This window comes from Ranitomeya imitator, chromosome 9 (assembly GCF_032444005.1).
Source record: "Ranitomeya imitator isolate aRanImi1 chromosome 9, aRanImi1.pri, whole genome shotgun sequence".
Classification (NCBI taxonomy): Eukaryota; Metazoa; Chordata; class Amphibia; order Anura; family Dendrobatidae; genus Ranitomeya; species Ranitomeya imitator.
The window spans coordinates 25,651,505-25,671,174 of NC_091290.1; positions in this window are offsets into that span (position 1 = coordinate 25,651,505).

Consider the following 19,670-nt stretch of genomic DNA (forward strand, 5'->3'; position numbering starts at 1 on the left):
ACAAGAATATAACTACTATAATACTGCTCCTATGTACAAGAATATAACTACTATAATACTGCCCCTATGTACAAGAATATAACTACTATAATACTGCCCCTATGTACAAGAATATAACTACTATAATACTGCTCCTATGTACAAGAACATAACTACTATAATACTGCTCTATGTACAAGAATATAACTACTATAATACTGTCCCTATATACAAGAATAGAACTACTATAATACTGTCCCTATGTACAAGAATATAACTGCTATAATACTGTCCCTATGTACAAGAATAGAACTACTATAATACTGTCCCTATGTACAAGAATATAACTACTATAATACTGCTCCTATGTACAGGAATATAACTACTATAATACTGCTCCTATGTACAAGAATATAACTACTATAATACTGCTCCTATATACAAGAACATAACTACTATAATACTGCCCCCTATGTACAAGAGTATAACTACTATAATACTGCTCCTATGTACAAGAATATAACTACTATAATACTGCTCCTATATACAAGAACATAACTACTATAATACTGCCCCCCTATGTACAAGAATATAACTACTATAATACTGCTCCTATGTACAAGAATATAACTACTATAATACTGCTCCTATGTACAAGAATATAACTACTATAATACTGCTCCTATGTACAAGAATATAACTACTATAATACTGCTCCTATGTACAAGAATATAACTACTATAATACTGCTCCTATGTACAAGAATATAACTACTATATTACTGCCCTTATGTACAGGAATATAATATACCTATACTATAATAGTAATATATTACTAGGTAATTATTCACATGTCGAGTGACGGGAGGCTCTGAAATCTGAGTGACAAGTGGGTGACAACGACCATTAACCGCCATTACGTCCCCCAGGCCTCTCCCTCACATACTGAATAACATACATTTTCGCTTTATTACTCCATTACAGCTCTGACTCCTTCTGTAGATTGCGGTCCTGTAGGGATCAGAGCTCCACATGACATCTGTTATTTTAGTGGAGTTTCTCAAATTGTTTTCTGTTCTTTTGCTGAACATTAGTTCCACAATAATAATTTTATTTTTTCGTGTAGCGGCACAGCTTTTAATCTTAACGTCTTGAAGGAAATGTTTTTGAAAGTTGCATTTTGCGGATTACGATTATTTATATTCTCAGTAAACAGATGCCTGAGAAATGCTCCGGCTGTGATCACTAAGCATCGAGCAGCCCCCGCAGTGTAGTCAGCCCTGTAATTAGGGTCTAACACACCCCAGTGAAGACCCCACGTACATAAGCGCCTTTCCCCTTATGTTGCCAAATGTGATAAATCTGATTTTTTTCCAGTTCAATTAAGATCTTTGCTTGTGTTTATTGAGCTGTAACAAATGTGACATTTTTGTAGTATTGTTATGTTTGATCATTTTTAGAGTTCTTTTATATGAGTAATTTTAAATTTGATGAAAAAGTCCAAATTTTAACCTTAGATTGAATCTTACCAGACATATGGCGTGTGGATAACTACAAAATAATAATGTCTAATTGCATATATCACATGTATACTGTATACCATACACAGGTGCTTCTCCCAAAATTAGAATATCATTTTTTCAAGCTGGTGTTATAAAGTATTCTATGTTACTCCCTTGTCCCGGCTCTATCGCCAAGTCTTGCTTCCCTCCTCTATGACAGACCCCTCTCTGTTAGTCCTCACCGGATTACTGTGCCTGAGTATTCAGAATACATTGCTCCTAGCTAAGACATGTTTCACAGACACTTGCCTCATCATCCCCTTCTCTGAGCCTCAGCCAGGTATTTAATAATCTCTCTAGCTAATCCGGTTTTTCTTTCCAGCAACTTCAACTACTTCCTAACTCTGTCTCCTGTGAATTTTGGTGCTGTTGCACTCTCAACTCTTCTGCACACTCCATTTGCAAAGCTATAAGGGTCCTGATAACCTCACCTCTGCTAATGCTGGTGCTGATTACACCTTGATCTCTGCAAGCAAGGTACATGATTATTCATTGCTGCTATTCCTATGCTGTTTATTCTTGCAGCTTTTCTTTTCCTGTGTGTAACCAGAGCACTGCAATCAAGGTGCCCCATTGGCTCTACATCTATTATTCATGTGTGTAGCCACAGCTCTGTACTCAAGGTATCGGCTTGTCTATACATATATTATTTGTGTGTGTAAATCCAGCACTGCAGTCAAGTCACCAGATTGCCTATACATCTATTATTCCTGTGTGTAACCACAGCATTGTAATCAAGGTACCAGATTGCCTACACATATATTATTCCTGTGTGTAAACCCAGCACTGCAATCAAGTCACAAGATTGCCTATATATCTATTATTCTTGTGTGTAGCCACAGCACTGCAATCAAGGTACCACATTTATTATTTGTGTGTGTAAACCCAGCACTGCAATCAAGGGACAATATTGTCTATACATCTATTATTCCTGTGTGTATTAGAGAATAGTATTGTTGAATCAAAATTCCCACATTTGACATCACTGTCAAAATCAAGTGACAGCAGAAGGAACATTAATAAGTGTACATTGATACTGATGCTGCTCATTGATGACATGTGTTGTTATTCTACCATGTGACCACAAGATGGCGGCAGAGTTACACAGACTAGATCTATATTGAGTAACATTATACCTTGCTGACTACAGTGCGGGGTTGTAGTTTTCTTATCACTTAGTAATAACTTGAAAAACAGAAAGATTTCAAAAAGTCTAATTTATTTCCCAAAGTGACAAAGGCAGAGTGTGAAATCAACTTGATTCACAGAATGCAACTTAATGCTGTGTTTCTGCTGCCTTAGGCTCAAAGGAAATTGGCGCCTTCCAGTGGCCACATTGGAGATGGCAACAAACAATGGGCACATTCTCTGATATAGTACACTCCTGGCTATACCTCCAGGACAATTTTACAAAACTTACAGGGGTGCTAACAGCTGCAAATAGCCCCAGTGGTACATGCTCATTACAGTCCTATAATATACCAATAATGGCTCCTTCACTCAGCGCCAATGTGACAATTCCAACATTGCTAGACCCATTGCAGTGCCCATAGGGCTAGTCCCATAATACCCCAGTAATGGCTCCTTCACTCAGTGCCAAAGTGATAGTTCCAGTAGTTCTAGACCCATTGCAGTGCCCATAGTGCCAGCCCAATAATATCCCAGTAATGGCTCCTTCACTCAGCACCACCGTGACAATTCCAACATTGCTAGACCCATTGCAGTGCCCATAGTGCTAATCCTATAATACCCCAGTAATGGCTTCTTCACTGAGTGCCAACGTGACAGTTCCAATAGTGCTAAAGCCATTGCAGTCCCATAATACCCCAGTAATGGCTCCTTCTCTCAGTGCCAAAGTGATAGTTCCAGTAGTTCTAGACCCATTGCAGTGCCCATAGTGCCAGCACAATAATATCCCAGTAATGGCTCCTTCACTCATAGATAGAATCATAGAATGGTAGAGTTGGAAGGGACCTCCTGGGTCATCGTGTCCAACCCCCTTCTCAAAGCAGGATTCACTAAATCATCTCAGACTGATGTCTGTCCACCCTCTGTTTGAAGACTTCCATTGATGGAGAACTCACCACCTCTTGTGGCAGCCTGTTCCACTCATTGATCTCCCTGTCAAAAAGTTTTTTCTAATCTGCGTCTCCTCCCATTCAGTTTCATCCCATTGCTTCTAGTCTTTCCTTGTGCAAATGAGAATAAAGATGATCCTTCTACAATGTGACAGCCCTTGAGATATTTCCAGACAGCTATTAAGTCTCCTCTCAGTCTTTTTTGCAAGCTAAACATTCCCAAATCCTGTAACCGTTCCTCATAGGACATGGTTTGCAGACCGGTCACCATTCTGGTCGCTCTTCTCTGAACTTGCTCCAGTTTGTTGATGTCTTTTTTAAAATGTGCCCAAAACTGGACACAGTATTCAAGATGAGGTCTGACCAAAGAGGAGTGGAGGGCAATAATGACTTCACGTGATCTAGACTGTATGCTTCTTTTAATACATCCCAGAATTGCATTTGCCTTTCTTGCTGCTGCATCACACTCTTGACTCATGTGCAGTCTGTGATCTATTAGTATACCCAAGTCTTTTTCACATATGCTGTTGCTTAGCCCTATTCCTCCCATACTGTATATGTTTTTTCATTTTTATTGCCCAGATGTAGTACTTTGCATTTTCCTTGTTAAAAACCATTCTGTTAGTTGCTGCCCACTGCTCCAGTTTATTTATATCTTTTTGAATCCTCTCTCTCTTCTCTAGTATTAGCTATCCCTCCTAGCTTTGTGTCATCAGCAAATTTAATCACTTTACCCTCAATTCCTTCATCTAAATGATTGATAAAGATGTTGAACAATACAGGCCTCAGGACAGAGCCCTGTGGTACCCCACTTGAGACATTCTTCCAACTGGATGTGCAGCCATTTACGACCACTCTTTGGGTCCGATCACTAAGCCAGTTATAAATCCACCTAACAGTTGCCTTGTCCATTCCATACTTAGTCATTTTTTCAATAAGGATGGTGTGAGATAGATTGGCAAATGCTTTGCTGAAGTCAAGATATACTATATCTACAGCATTTCCCTGATCCGCCCAGTCAGTGATTCTGTCATAGAAGGAAATTAAGTTAGTCTGACTTGACTTATTAGTTACAAACCCATGTAGACTCTGTTTAATCACTTCATTCTTATCCAGTACTTACTCAGCGCCAATGTGATAGTTCCAATAGTGCTAGACCCATTGCAGTGCCCATTGTGCCAGTCCCATAGTATACCAGTAATGTCTCCTTCACTAAGCGCCAACGTGACAGTTCCAATAGTGCTAGACCAATTGCAGTGCCCATAATACCACAGTGCCAAATCAATGCAATGCCAGCCACACAGAAAAGTGCACATGACTGACAGCAGCTAGAAAGTGACATCTCAGTGCCTGTCAGTCATTACATATCAGCAGAGAGAAAGCTGTGTGCCATCCCCTCGTAGACGGTGCCCTCCTGTACTCAGAGCCCGGCCATGTGATTTATTTCAATTACACAAAGTAAAACCGTATTTATAGAAAATAAAATCTCCAGCCGGTAATTAAATGACTGACGCCGATAAGTTATTCTGCTGAAAGACGGAGAAATAATCCATTAAGATGAATGGAGCGGCCGCGGGATCGGAGATCTGAGGTCAGTAGTCAATATGGTTATATTACTGCTGCCATTAAAGCTCCTGGGGGGGAGGAGGACCCCGCGTGTTCTGTGCAGAGCGCAATCGATTGAGTGGTCAGCCGAAATGAGGCATTAATAATGTATTACACTCAGTGAGCGGCCGGGGGGCACTTCATGGACCTCACCATGCGCTGCCGAACAGGACGCACCGACGTGTCCTACAGTGACAGATTGCTATCAAATCAATAATAAACTAGACGTGTCCAACTATTCATCCAGAGGAGCATTTGTGAGGTCAGACCCTGGTGTTGGGGGAGGCCGGGGACACAATCTCCGGGCTAATTGCTGGATGGGGTTAAGGTCCGGGCTCATGTTCTCCCTCCATGTCTGTATGGACCTTGTGCACTGGGCACAATCATGGGGAACAGAAAAGGGTCTTCCCCAAACTGTTCCCACAAAGCCGAAGCTATGATTGTCCCCAATGTCTTGTGCTGAAGAATAAGATTTACGTTCACTGGAACTAAGAGGCCGCCCCCTGATAACAGCCCGTATCATTATCCCCCTCCACCATCTGTACAGTGGGCACAATGCAGTCAGGGGGTAACGTTCTCCTGGAATCACCAAACCCAGCCTCCTCCATCAGACGCAGATAGAGAAGTGCGATCCATCACTGCTCAGAACACGTCTCCTCCAGAGTCCAGCGGTGGCGGCTTTACACCACTCCATCCGAAGCTCTGCATTGTGCTTGGTGATGTGAGGCTGCATGAAGCTGCTCTCCAGTGTTTGTGCTGATGTTAATACCAGAGGAGGTCTGGTCTGTAGAGTTATGGGGTCAACAGAGCGGTGGTGACTTTATTGCCCTCTGCTCCTCAGCACTCGGCCCCCCGCTCTGTAATATTACGGGGTCTCCATTTCGTGGCTGAGTTGCTGCGGTTCCTTCCACGTCTCAATAACATCACTCACAGGTGATGGGGGAAGATTTAGGAGGAAGAAATGTCAAACGCACTTGTTACATTGGTGGATCCTATCGCTTTGGTATCAGTAAGCTCTGTAATACCAGCCATTCCAGGTGGGGGTCCGGAGGTTATACCCCGGGGGTCCGGTTGTTATACCCCGGGGGTAATGGGCTGGATATTATATACCGGGGGTGAGGGGCCAGATATTATACACCAGGGGCAATGTGTACTGAATAATAAGCCAGAATTCAGAGAATTAGACCCTTTTTGCGATATAGAGCATCTGCTTGTTGTCAGTAGATGGCTTTATTACTGCTGGCTCCATACTTCTAACAGGTGCGGGTTTGCTACAGTTGCATCACTGATTCAGAAGTAACACTGTGCATTGCTACGTGATCCTGTTATCCGGGTACAATGGACTCCAGACAGATCTATTTTGCCTGCGCTGACACATTGTTGCAAACTATCAGGTCAGCAGAAGGATTTGTGCAGCAGACATGTATAGCTCACAGAAGATTGTCTAGACTCGACGCAATTGTAACAAACCCTCTGCTATGAGGAGTATTAGGTCCAAGCAAGTTGTCAGATTGTGCTGCTTGCTGTAAGTGAAAGAAGGCATGTTATTCCAGTTGACTAAGAAAAAACAAAAATCTTATTAATTGAGAGGACTTCAAGTGCAAAATCATTAAGCTTTAATGACATAATGTTGGCCTGCCCCTTTAAGGCCGCTGCCATTTCCATCACTCCGGGAGCAGACGTCTCATGTACAGTCATTTATAAACTCTCCGCCATGAGTAACAATGGTCAGGCCATGCGGACCACTTTACCTGCGCGCCCCCGTGCTAATAAGGCAGCACTGGAGACGAGTGGATGTAATTCACAGTCGTTAGTTCTTTTTTTATCTAATGAAAAAATCTGAATTAATCTGCAGGAGAGATTGAAATCCTAATTAGGTCACTTCATTATTTTCCTGCCATCGCTCCACGTTCTCTCACTATGCAGTCACTTCGCTTTATATCAGGTGGATGCGCTGCAAAACCTGGTGTCCTGAACCCCACACCCATCACTGCGGAAGAAGGACACCCCCAACTCAAGACATCACACCACATGACATGTACCGGCCCCGGGCAAGAGAACAGGAGGCGAAAAATCAATAGCAGAATGTAAAATATTAATAATCTCTCCAAGAAGAGAACATATTATATCCTAGTAGATATAAGACACACGGTGCTGCCATTATATGCACTGTATATAGCAGTTATATTCCTGTACATAGGAGCAGTATTATAGTAGTTATATTCTTGTACATAGGAGCAGTATTATAGTAGTTATATTCTTGTATATAGGAGCAGTATTATAGTAGTTATATTCTTGTACATAGGGGGCAGTATTATAGTAGTTATATTCTTGTACATAGGAGCAGTATTATAGTAGATATATTCTTGTACATAGGGGCAGTATTATAGTAGTTATATTCTTGTACATAGGAGCAGTATTATAGTAGTTATATTCTTGTACATAGGGGCAGTATTATAGTATTTGCTTGTACATAGCAGTATTATAGTAGTTAAATTGTACATAGGGGCAGTATTATAGTAGTTATATTCTTGTACATAGGAGCAGTATTATAGTAGTTATATTCTTGTACATAGGGGGCAGTATTATAGTAGTTATATTCTTGTACATAGGAGCAGTATTATAGTAGTTATATTCTTGTACATAGGGGGCAGTATTATAGTAGTTATATTCTTGTACATAGGGGTAGTATTATAGTAGTTATATTCTTGTACATAGGGGGCAGTATTATAGTAGTTATATTCTTGTACATAGGGGGCAGTATTATAGTAGTTATATTCTTGTACATAGGAGCAGTATTATAGTAGATATATTCTTGTACATGGGGCAGTATTATAGTAGTTATATTCTTGTACATAGGGGCAGTATTATAGTAGTTATATTCTTGTACATAGGGGTAGTATTATAGTAGTTATATTCTTGTACATAGGAGCAGTATTATAGTAGATATATTCTTGTACATAGGGGCAGTATTATAGTAGTTATATTCTTGTACATAGGAGCAGTATTATAGTAGTTATATTCTTGTACATAGGGGCAGTATTATAGTATTTGCTTGTACATAGCAGTATTATAGTAGTTAAATTGTACATAGGGGGCAGTATTATAGTAGTTATATTCTTGTACATAGGAGCAGTATTATAGTAGTTATATTCTTGTACATAGGGGCAGTATTATAGTAGTTATATTCTTGTACATAGGAGCAATATTATAGTAGTTATATTCTTGTACATAGGAGCAGTATTATAGTAGATATATTCTTGTACATAGGGGCAGTATTATAGTAGTTATATTCTTGTACATAGGAGCAGTATTATAGTAGTTATATTCTTGTACATAGGGGCAGTATTATAGTAGTTATATTCTTGTACATAGGGGGCAGTATTATAGTAGTTATATTCTTGTACATAGGAGCAGTATTATAGTAGTTATATTCTTGTACATAGGGGCAGTATTATAGTAGTTATATTCTTGTACATAGGAGCAGTATTATAGTAGTTATATTCTTGTACATAGGGGCAGTATTATAGTAGTTATATTCTTGTACATAGGGGGCAGTATTATAGTAGTTATATTCTTGTACATAGGAGCAGTATTATAGTAGTTATATTCTTGTACATAGGGGGCAGTATTATAGTAGTTATATTCTTGTACATAGGAGCAGTATTATAGTAGTTATATTCTTGTACATAGGGGCAGTATTATAGTAGTTATATTCTTGTACATAGGAGCAGTATTATAGTAGTTATATTCTTGTACATAGGGGCAGTATTATAGTAGTTATATTCTTGTACATAGTGGCAGTATTATACAGTTAGGGCCAGAAATATTTGGACAGTGACACAATTTTCGCGAGTTGGGCTCTGCATGCCACCACATTGGATTTGAAATGAAACCTCTACAACAGAATTCAAGTGCAGATTGTAACGTTTAATTTGAAGGGTTGAACAAAAATATCTGATAGAAAATGTAGGAATTGTACACATTTCTTTACAAACACTCCACATTTTAGGAGGTCAAAAGTAATTGGACAAATAAACATAACCCAAACAAAATATTTTTATTTTCAATATTTTGTTGCAAATCCTTTGGAGGCAATCACTGCCTTAAGTCTGGAACCCATGGACATCACCAAACGCTGGGTTTCCTCCTTCTTAATGCTTTGCCAGGCCTTTACAGCCGCAGCCTTCAGGTCTTGCTTGTTTGTGGGTCTTTCCGTCTTAAGTCTGGATTTGAGCAAGTGAAATGCATGCTCAATTGGGTTTAGATCTGGAGATTGACTTGGCCATTGCAGAATGTTCCACTTTTTGGCACTCATGAACTCCTGGGTAGCTTTGGCTGTATGCTTGGGGTCATTGTCCATCTGTACTATGAAGCGCCGTCCAATCAACTTTGCAGCATTTGGCTGAATCTGGGCTGAAAGTATATCCCGGTACACTTCAGAATTCATCCGGCTACTCTTGTCTGCTCTTATGTCATCAATAAACACAAGTGACCCAGTGCCATTGAAAGCCATGCATGCCCATGCCATCACGTTGCCTCCACCATGTTTTACAGAGGATGTGGTGTGCCTTGGATCATGTGCCGTTCCCTTTCTTCTCCAAACTTTTTTCTTCCCATCATTCTGGTACAGGTTGATCTTTGTCTCATCTGTCCATAGAATACTTTTCCAGAACTGAGCTGGCTTCTTGAGGTGTTTTTCTGCAAATTTAACTCTGGCCTGTCTATTTTTGGTATTGATGAATGGTTTGCATCTAGATGTGAACCCTTTGTATTTACTGTCATGGAGTCTTCTCTTTACTGTTGACTTAGAGACAGATACACCTACTTCACTGAGAGTGTTCTGGACTTCAGTTGATGTTGTGAACGGGTTCTTCTTCACCAAATTAAGTATGCGGCGATCATCCACCACTGTTGTCATCCGTGGACGCCCAGGCCTTTTTGAGTTCCCAAGCTCACTAGTCAATTCCTTTTTTCTCAGAATGTACCCAACTGTTGATTTTGCTACTCCAAGCATGTCTGCTATCTCTCTGATGGATTTTTTCTATTTTTTCAGCCTCAGGATGTTCTGCTTCACCTCAATTGAGAGTTCCTTTGACCGCATGTTGTCTGCTCACAGCAACAGCTTCCAAATGCAAAACCACACACCTGGAATCCACCCCTGACCTTTTAACTACTTCATTGATTACAGGTTAACGAGGGAGACGCCTTCAGAGTTAATTGCAGCCCTTAGAGTCTATTGTCCAATTACTTTTGGTCCCTTGAAAAAGATGACGCTATGCATTACAGAGCTATGATTCCTAAACCCTTTCTCCGATTTGGATGTGGAAACTATCATATTGCAGCTGGGAGTGTGCACTTTCAGCCCATATTATATATATAATTGTATTTCTGAACATGTTATTGTAAACAGCTAAAATAACAAAACTTGTGTCACTGTCCAAATATTTCTGGCCCTAACTGTAGTAGTTATATTCTTGTACATAGGAGCAGTATTATAGTAGTTATATTCTTGTACATAGGAGCAGTATTATAGTAGTTATATTCTTGTACATAGTGGCAGTATTATAGTAGTTATATTCTTGTACATAGGGGCAGTATTATAGTAGTTATATTCTTGTACATAGGGGCAGTATTATAGTAGTTATATTCTTGTACATAGGGGCAGTATTATAGTAGTTATATTCTTGTACATAGTGGCAGTATTATAGTAGTTATATTCTTGTACATAGGGGCAGTATTATAGTAGTTATATTCTTGTACATAGGAGCAGTATTATAGTAGTTATATTCTTGTACATAGTGGCAGTATTATAGTAGTTATATTCTTGTACATAGGGGCAGTATTATAGTAGTTATATTCTTGTACATAGGGGCAGTATTATAGTAGTTATATTCTTGTACATAGTGGCAGTATTATAGTAGTTATATTCTTGTACATAGTGGCAGTATTATAGTAGTTATATTCTTGTACATAGGAGCAGTATTATAGTAGTTATGTTCTTGTACATAGGGGCAGTATTATAGTAGTTATATTCTTGTATATAGGAGCAGTATTATAGTAGGTATATTCTTGTACATAGGGGGCAGTATTATAGTAGTTATATTCTTGTACATAGTGGCAGTATTATAGTAGTAATATTCTTGTACATAGGGGGCAGTATTATAGTAGTTATATTCTTGTACATAGGAGCAGTATTATAGTAGTTATATTCTTGTACATAGGAGCAGTATTATAGTAGTTATATTCTTGTACATAGGAGCAGTATTATAGTAGTTATATTCTTGTACATAGGAGCAGTATTATAGTAGTTATATTCTTGTACATAGGGGCAGTATTATAGTAGTTATATTCTTGTACATAGGAACAGTATTATAGTAGTAATATTCTTGTACATAGGGGGCAGTATTATAGTAGTTATATTCTTGTACATAGGATCAGTATTATAGTAGTTATATTCTTGTACATAGTGGCAGTATTATAATAACTATGTTTTGCTCTATATAATAGTATCACTGAACATGGACAGAATATATTATTCGTTTAGATCTTCCTGATGTACAAGATCTTTTTTCTGTTTCATCAGTTTCTCCTTAGATAAATCTACTGGAATGTTTTATGTGTCAGGTAACTACACTGGATATTTTGATTCAGGGAATCGCCGGACATGCTGCAGCTAATATGGAGTTATCGCCCCTATACTGTACCAGCCCCGGAGCAGCAATGAATCTTCCAGTTTCCTCTTGAATTTCTCCAGAGACCTTAATGTGTTCATTCCCGTGTAGAGAAGCCCCCATTAGTGCGGTGACTTGTGATCGATGCTGCTGCTCTATGTTCTCGGCTATATAGGAGAGGTGTTATGGCGAGCAGGTTTATGCCCACAGTAAAAGTCGCGTTATGTATGGTCAGACCATCATAATGTTCTCTGCGATTACGGCCACGGCGAATCCTTAAAAACAAAGCTTTCTAATTTAGTGAGCACAGGAATATGTACAGAGGCGATGTACAATTAACTTTTATGTGCCCTAATTATGACGAGCTAAAACTTAATGGGACTTTCATAAAATGCAGTACACATTACAGACCTCGGTTACACGGCTGCAATTATCTCTTGAGAAGCGTCCAAAAAGTTTAGCCATGTTTTCTTCCAGAAGCAGAGATATCCAGCCCTACTGGTTGTGCCGGGTATTGCAGCTCCTTTCTATCGAAGTGAATAGGACTCAGCTGCAATACCGCATAGGTCCTGTAGACAGTGGTGGCACTGTTTTTGTTTTGCGATTTTGAAAAAGAAGACTGATAAACCCCCTTTAAGGTCCATCTGTTTTACAAAAGACTGACTCTCAATGTAAGGTCTCATTCGGACGTCTGTTTTTCACGTATGAGTACCGGCAGTGATTTTTACGAGAGCTCTCATGCCTGTGATAATCTACGGGACCACTAACATGTTCGTAATTTTTGACGGACCGAGCGGAAAATGAGGAAGACATGTCCGATACTGATCAAGATCGGCAATGCAAGTCTATGGGTCCGTGAAGAAATTGAACAGCGCTTAATGGCATTTGAGTGCAGTAATTTTTCACGGACTGTCGGACTATCAGAAACGTTTTTATTTTTCTCCTTCTCCACGTATGATAAATATTGATGACACTTGGACCAAATCTTCATCCAAGTCTGATCAGAATAATTGGTTTATTTTTTTTTTCATAGGTGTAAAATGCTGATGTCTGAATGAGCCCTACACGGACTTTTTTGGTGGCTACTGCAAGAAGAAAAAAGTCCTTCAATTGCAGTGTAGAAAACAATTAAAAGAAAAAAGTCGAAGAACATGAAATATTAACTTACATTCTATTCTTGTCTTGAGATGGGGGATGTATTTCTTAGTGTCGAAGTTTCTTGAGCTCTCCGACTTTCTATTCACGTTGCTCAGGTTGAAATTTCTTGTTCTGATTTGTCCTTTTTGTAAAATTACTTTTCTAAGAAAGCAATTACTCTACAGAGCGAGATGTCACCCGGGAGCCATGTAAATGATGTCTCCGGTATAGATCAGTGTCCACCCAGAGGGAACAGGTTCTCCGGTCTTGACTTTCAGCTCTCCAGCTCCTGGAAGGATCCTCACAGTGCAAACAAGACCATGACTGGTGGCAACCATGTCTGATATGTAGTGCGTAATATCTCTATAGATCTACTTTTGTGTATAGCAATGGGATTCATCGCACACGTTTTTCCCACCCTGAACATCACAAATCTCAAAAGCTACTTGCACCTATACAGCTTGGACAGAGGAAGATCTAGTGATGGACTCGTCCATCCTTGGAACCAAACTTCCCAATTGGACTGACTTCCTCATATGTTCCTCCAACTGTGTCCATAGAAGGCCCTCATTAAGACCATGGAGGTTAGAGGGAAAGCGTATTATCTCTTGAAGGATTTCGAAAAATGTAGGGAAAAAATTCTAGGCTCCTTATTGCCCAGCCAGAATATTATTTAAGATGGGGAGAATTGTCGTGTCAAGGTTCTGCACAGAAAGTTAATGTTGATTAGAAAGAGAAAAGGTACAACAGGATAAATATGAGGCTTCCCAAGACATGAGGACTAGTAGTCAATGTTCACATTCAGAGGATGAGAACGTTCTGAGGTCAGGATTTCAGGTAGTAGCAGGTGCGCTAATGTGAACATGGACAGGGCGGCTCAGAGAAACATTAAGTCAAATTGAAGGTCACAGGTAGAAGAAAAAGTTCTAAGACAATCTAGAGTGGAAGTTCCAATATATTAAGGAGACATGCCAAGGTCAAAAACGCAATGTGATATTCAAGAGAAAATTTGACGTCAAAGACATGGACAAAGGAGAATGACAAGTCCAAAGGTCAAAGAGGTGAAGAACAGAAGCATAGAACAGCATGGAGAGTCCAGATATTGACGTCCATCAGATCCAGGGTAAAGCAAGGCGAACTTTGTGGACATGTGGAGGAGATGAACAGGAGTGCACCGCTCCTCAGCCTCCTTCTTCCTGCTCCTCAGGGGCACTGCTCTCCTGATGATTGGCAGTTTGGACACATGGCGCGGTCGTGCCACTGGCCCAATCTGTGCGGCTTTTCGGTGCTGTAAGCACAGGCAGCTTTGACTTTGCTGCATTGTTGCACTGACTTTGGCTGGGTACAGCTTCAGAGCAGAGTTTACAAGCCCTAGTAGAGAGAGCTTGTGAGCGCTGCATTCTTTGCTTTGGAAAGCGTCTACTTCTAATAAACTGCATCGCAGCGTTGGCTGGCGCTAGACAACGAGCACTAAGTAATAAAATTTTAAAAATCCTTCATTCTGGAGAATGAAATAAATTGCTTCATTTTACAAACACTTTGCGATGTCACCCACTCAAGTTGATGACACAACCCCCTCGACCACAATGGTTTCCAAAAGCGAAAATATTGCAAATCACCAAATTACATTTGCAAGAAGTCTCGCAGTTGGTGCAGTCCCATAATTTTAAGATTTGCGCCACATTTGTCATACGTGTTAATCGAAATGATAGATTCCCTCTAATTAGTTTTTTTTTTAGTTTATATCATTAATATTCGTCTCACAGAGTAACGATGACTGACAGCCTGCAATGTACGAGTCAAATCCACAAACAAACAGCATAAACCCGAGCGCCTGGAATTCATTAAATACGTTTTCTCCGATGCAGTCACGCCGCTCACAAGACGTCGCCGATGGAAACCAAAGGGCAGATTGTGAGTGACAGTTCCCTCTATTCCTCCTTTTCTTCCTCTGATATTTTACCATTGACTCTACAGAATGGACAGACAATTAATCGCGCTGCCCTCTCCCCCCCACTGCCCCTCGGTTCTTGGAGGCGTGATTTTTTTTTACATGCTCTTATGTATCATCTTCTTCCCCCGTAAAGTGATGATTAATTTACTGACGGCTCTGAGATCTCAGCTGAAAACTCATCTTTTCCCCTTCAACCTATAAAGCGACATCTGAGAACAATGGCAGAAGCCGTCGCTGACGCGTTTCACTCCCCGGAATACATTCTATTTATTCAGCTTGTTTCACATGATGATTGAGAAGTTTCTTTTGCAGATTGTATTTCCATATCATTGCCGATCTCTCAGAAGAGAAGAGGATTTTTTTATAAGTCCTTATGGCTTTAAAAATAAAACTCTCTCTTCAATGCTTGGTTAATCATTTAGACCCCAAAGTAGAGCAGCATAACAGTTAGAAGTGCAGATGCATCCCTGAAGGTGCCGAAGTCCCACCTGAAAACGGATCCTTCCCCAGATTTCACAAGTAAATCTATCTCTTAGACCTGATGAGACTGTTGTACTTACTTTGAAACGTCCACGGCTGTGCTACCCTGTGTGAAAATCTGCTTGCATCATTGTATAATAAGCATTTTGTGTTTTCAGCTCCAGTTGATTAATTTGAGGATCGTATAGCCATTTTTGACATGTATTTTCAAAGTAAGTACATGAGTCCCATCAGGTCTAAGACACCTATTAATGTATGCAGCATGTATAGTGACATATCCACTTAGAAAAAAGGCCACTTCTGAACATTTTACATTTTAGCAATGCATATAATTTGAATATTATGATTGTTTTCCAGCTATACTCCAGTTACAACCAGAGCTGCAATTCATTAACGCTAATCTTAAAGGGGTTGTCCACTACTCTGACTGCCCTCTCTCAATAAGCATGATTTGCCCCCTGTATGGAAGAACGGAATTGAAAACCAAAAGAACAATTTTTTTATTAATGTTCCATTCCCCACAAGGCTACGTGGTTAATTTCAAGTGTTGTGAATTTGACCCCAAAAGCTCCCTTTAAGGGGTTGTGCAGTATTTTTTTTTTAAGATTGTGTCTGCTGCAGTCAATCACTGACTGCAGCAACGGTGCTTTGTTCAGTGATTGGCTCAACTGGTCACATGATGTCTCCACCAGACGAGAAGGCTGGAAGACTTGGGGAGTGAAAGCATGAGGATGAGCAGGGGTTAAAAAAAAAAAAAGTACTGGACAATCCTATGTTTTTTAAAGGGGTTGTCCCACCTAAGACAATTTACGGCAGATCAACAGGCTAATATACAGGATGTCTGAAACCCTTTAAGAAAAAAAAAGAAGCTTGCGTCATGTGTTTTGCTCCAGTTACATTCAGAGCTGCGTTTTAAATTCTGCTGTTCATTATGGTAGGACACAGCACGGGGACGCAGTGGTACGTTTTATTCATTTTCCTATACACTTTGCAGTTGTATAATCCCTGAAGTTTTAGTGAACTTGATAATTTGACCATTTAGAGCAGTTCATACACGATCCAGCAGAGGGCGACAAAGAGCACGAGGGAAGCTCCTCCCACAGCACAGAAGCTATGAAGTGTGAAGCATGCTGGGAGAGACTTTCTGATTGGAAAATAAGGGTTTATCAAAACCAATTTTCTAAAACGAATTTATTGTATCACTCTGGGATGGTCCCTGACCGGTTCTAGCTAATATCGGACCTGAATAGAATTACCCTTTAATTGCTTGTAAATGATCGCTCATCAGCGCCTCCCATTAGCATCATGGGGGCGTCCTGACCTCATATTACCGTCGTTCTGAACATCCAGCCATGATCCAACCCAACAGGAGGCAGCGAGGAGCAGATCTCAGAAATACACATTTATTGATTTCTGGATTCCAGGGACTGACACATTTTACCAGCAAATGGCCGTGAACAGACTGCGCGCGAGGTCGATTTCATGCTGCCAAAAAATGCTCTGCTCATTTTATAGGATTGTAAATTGCAAAACGACCTGAACAATGAGGACGGCTCAGAAAATCACTTAGTGGTTTTAGTTTTTATTCCCGTGAACCTCGTCTAGAGTTCAGCAACATCAACGGCTTCTGAGCTAATTGCAGAACAGGAATGTGCAGTCAGTACATTTCCATGGATCCTCTCCCATTTCTGGTCATGCCACATGAAGCCTGGTACAGATGGTCTATTCTGCTTCTGGTGTATTGTGGTAACGCTTCATTTCTTCCAGCAGGTGGCGCTTTCTTTACGTTCTGCTCATAACTGTGTTCATTGCCAACAGCGCACCGTGTGGTTACTTATGGTATTGCAAGCGTATTTAATCTGAATCTTAATAGCACGCATTCCCTTAGCAAAGCAATCTGTTCACTAAAAAAAAATACAATCAGGTAACGGCCACAACTCAGGTTTGTGGAGCCGTATAGAAGTATCATCCGGCAGTTAAAGGGATGACTGACATTGTGATAATATAACAGACTGGGTCCAATGGAGCAGAAGGTACTCTTACTTAAGAACTCTCCACTCTTAGAAGAAAGGGACTACAGTATTTTTTTCTTGTTTCTTTGCGCACTTTCTGCTTCCAAACATTGGAAAGTTCCTAATTACCTCCTTAAAGGTGCACATCACCTTCAGTATAGCACAGCTGAGCAGCCTAAAGTAAAAATAAAACGTTAACTGATCTCCCAGTCCTCGAATAAAGTCACGTGACTGCTGCAGCCAATCAAGAAGTCTGCTCCGACGAAGTAGCGAACACTGCAGTCAATCAGAGACCACTGATTGCCTGCAGCGGTCACATGACTAGTGAAGGACACAGTGCTAATATCAGAGAAGCGCGCTGGTCTAAGAAGTAAGTATGAAGGTTTTTTTTTTTATTTTAGGCTGCTCACCAGAGCAATTAATAAAGGGTTTCCAATAATGGAATATCCCTTTAATAGTAGGACGGATATTCTATAACAACCTGTGAAAGCTTTAATCACAGCCATGTTGGCCCCCACCCAGATCCTCCCCCGAAACAGATATCACTGAGAAACAGTTCAGTAAAATTTATAAAAATTGGACGAAGGTCTTTTAAAGGGCCGGTGGCTGCTAGAAGAACATGTGACCAGACCTGTCCATCAGCCTCCAACAACTAAAGGAGAAGGATGAAGGACAGGTCTGGTTGCATTTTGAGGACAGGAGGTCTGAGCAATCTGTGCGGATGGAGGAAGAGAATCTGTAATGCTTACATATTAGAAAGTGCCATTAAATCATTCATACATCTGTTACAATAGAGTGGACAACCCCTTGAAGGACCTACATCTACCGGAGATCTTTCTTATGTAATGTAGAAATGCTCTGAAGTACAAATTAATTTCCATTGTTCTCTTATTCATTCTTATGCCATACTATAAACTAATTTCTAATATTCTTGCATTCAAAATTCCCTATCCTTCCCTAACTGCACTATCTAACTGCTTTTCTCTCTTTCTTTCCTACTTCCTTCTTGATGACACTTCGTTTGAGAATGCCAGCGCATACTGGGATGCTCAAATGAAGTGTCATCAGGAGCAGAAGTCACTGCTGCCACCACTGCCGACTTCCTGAAGCAAAGTGTCATCACTGACGCTCATATCAGGGGCTAGTCCCTGTGTGATGTGCAATGGGCACAATGACAGTGCACTCTCTGTTGACAGCTCAGATCAGCAGTAATGAGCTGGCAACAGAGTGCATTGTAAGAGCACCCTACATGCAGAGACCAGTGATGTCACTTGTAGGGCTAGTGCTGGTCTCTGCACGCCGGCTATTCTGACAACGTGCTCTGTTGCAGGCTCATTACAGCTGATGTGATCCAACAACAGAGTGCGCGCTGTCACTGTGCACAGGGCACAGCACGTAGGGACAAAGCAGGGACTAGCCCAAGCCCTGAATGAAGGTCACTTTGGTAGAGACTGCGGCTTTGACAGCAGCCTCTGCCCTCTTATAACACTTGGTTTGAGTGTTCTCAGGATGCAGTGGGATTTTCGAATGAAGCATCTTCAAAAAGTAAGTAGAAAAAAAAGGGAGAAAAGCTTTTAGATAAGGTGGTTAGGGAAGGATAGGGAATTTTTAATGCAAGTATATTAGAAAAAAATTTACATTAGATTACGCAGTCCGAAGGTTTATGTTTTTCCTAGATTACATTTCTATCAGATAGATAGGGATTAAGGATGAAAGTTCATTTTGATGTTGGACCACCACTTTAAGGGTTCGTTCACATAATAAGCAGGGGTATGGAAAGAAAAGTGGGTGTTAACGTACATGGTACTTTGGGTGGCCGTTCATTTATTTTACTGATATAGCGCCATCATATTCCACAGCACTTTACAGACATCATCATCACTGTCCCCATTGGGGCTCACAGTCTAAATTCCCTATGTGTTTGTCTTTGGAGTGTGAGAGGAAACTGGAGAACCAGGAGGAAACCCACATACAAACAGAGCACACATCTCTTTGCAGTTGTTGTCCTTGGTGGGATTTGATCCCAGGACACCACCGCTGCAAATCTACAGTGCTAACCACTGAGCCATGGTGCTGCCCACTGTACAGTGCTAACCACTGAGCCACGGAGCTGCCAACTGTACAGTGCTAACCACTGAGCCACGGTGCTGCCCACTGTACAGTGCTAATCACTGAGCCACGGTGCTGCCC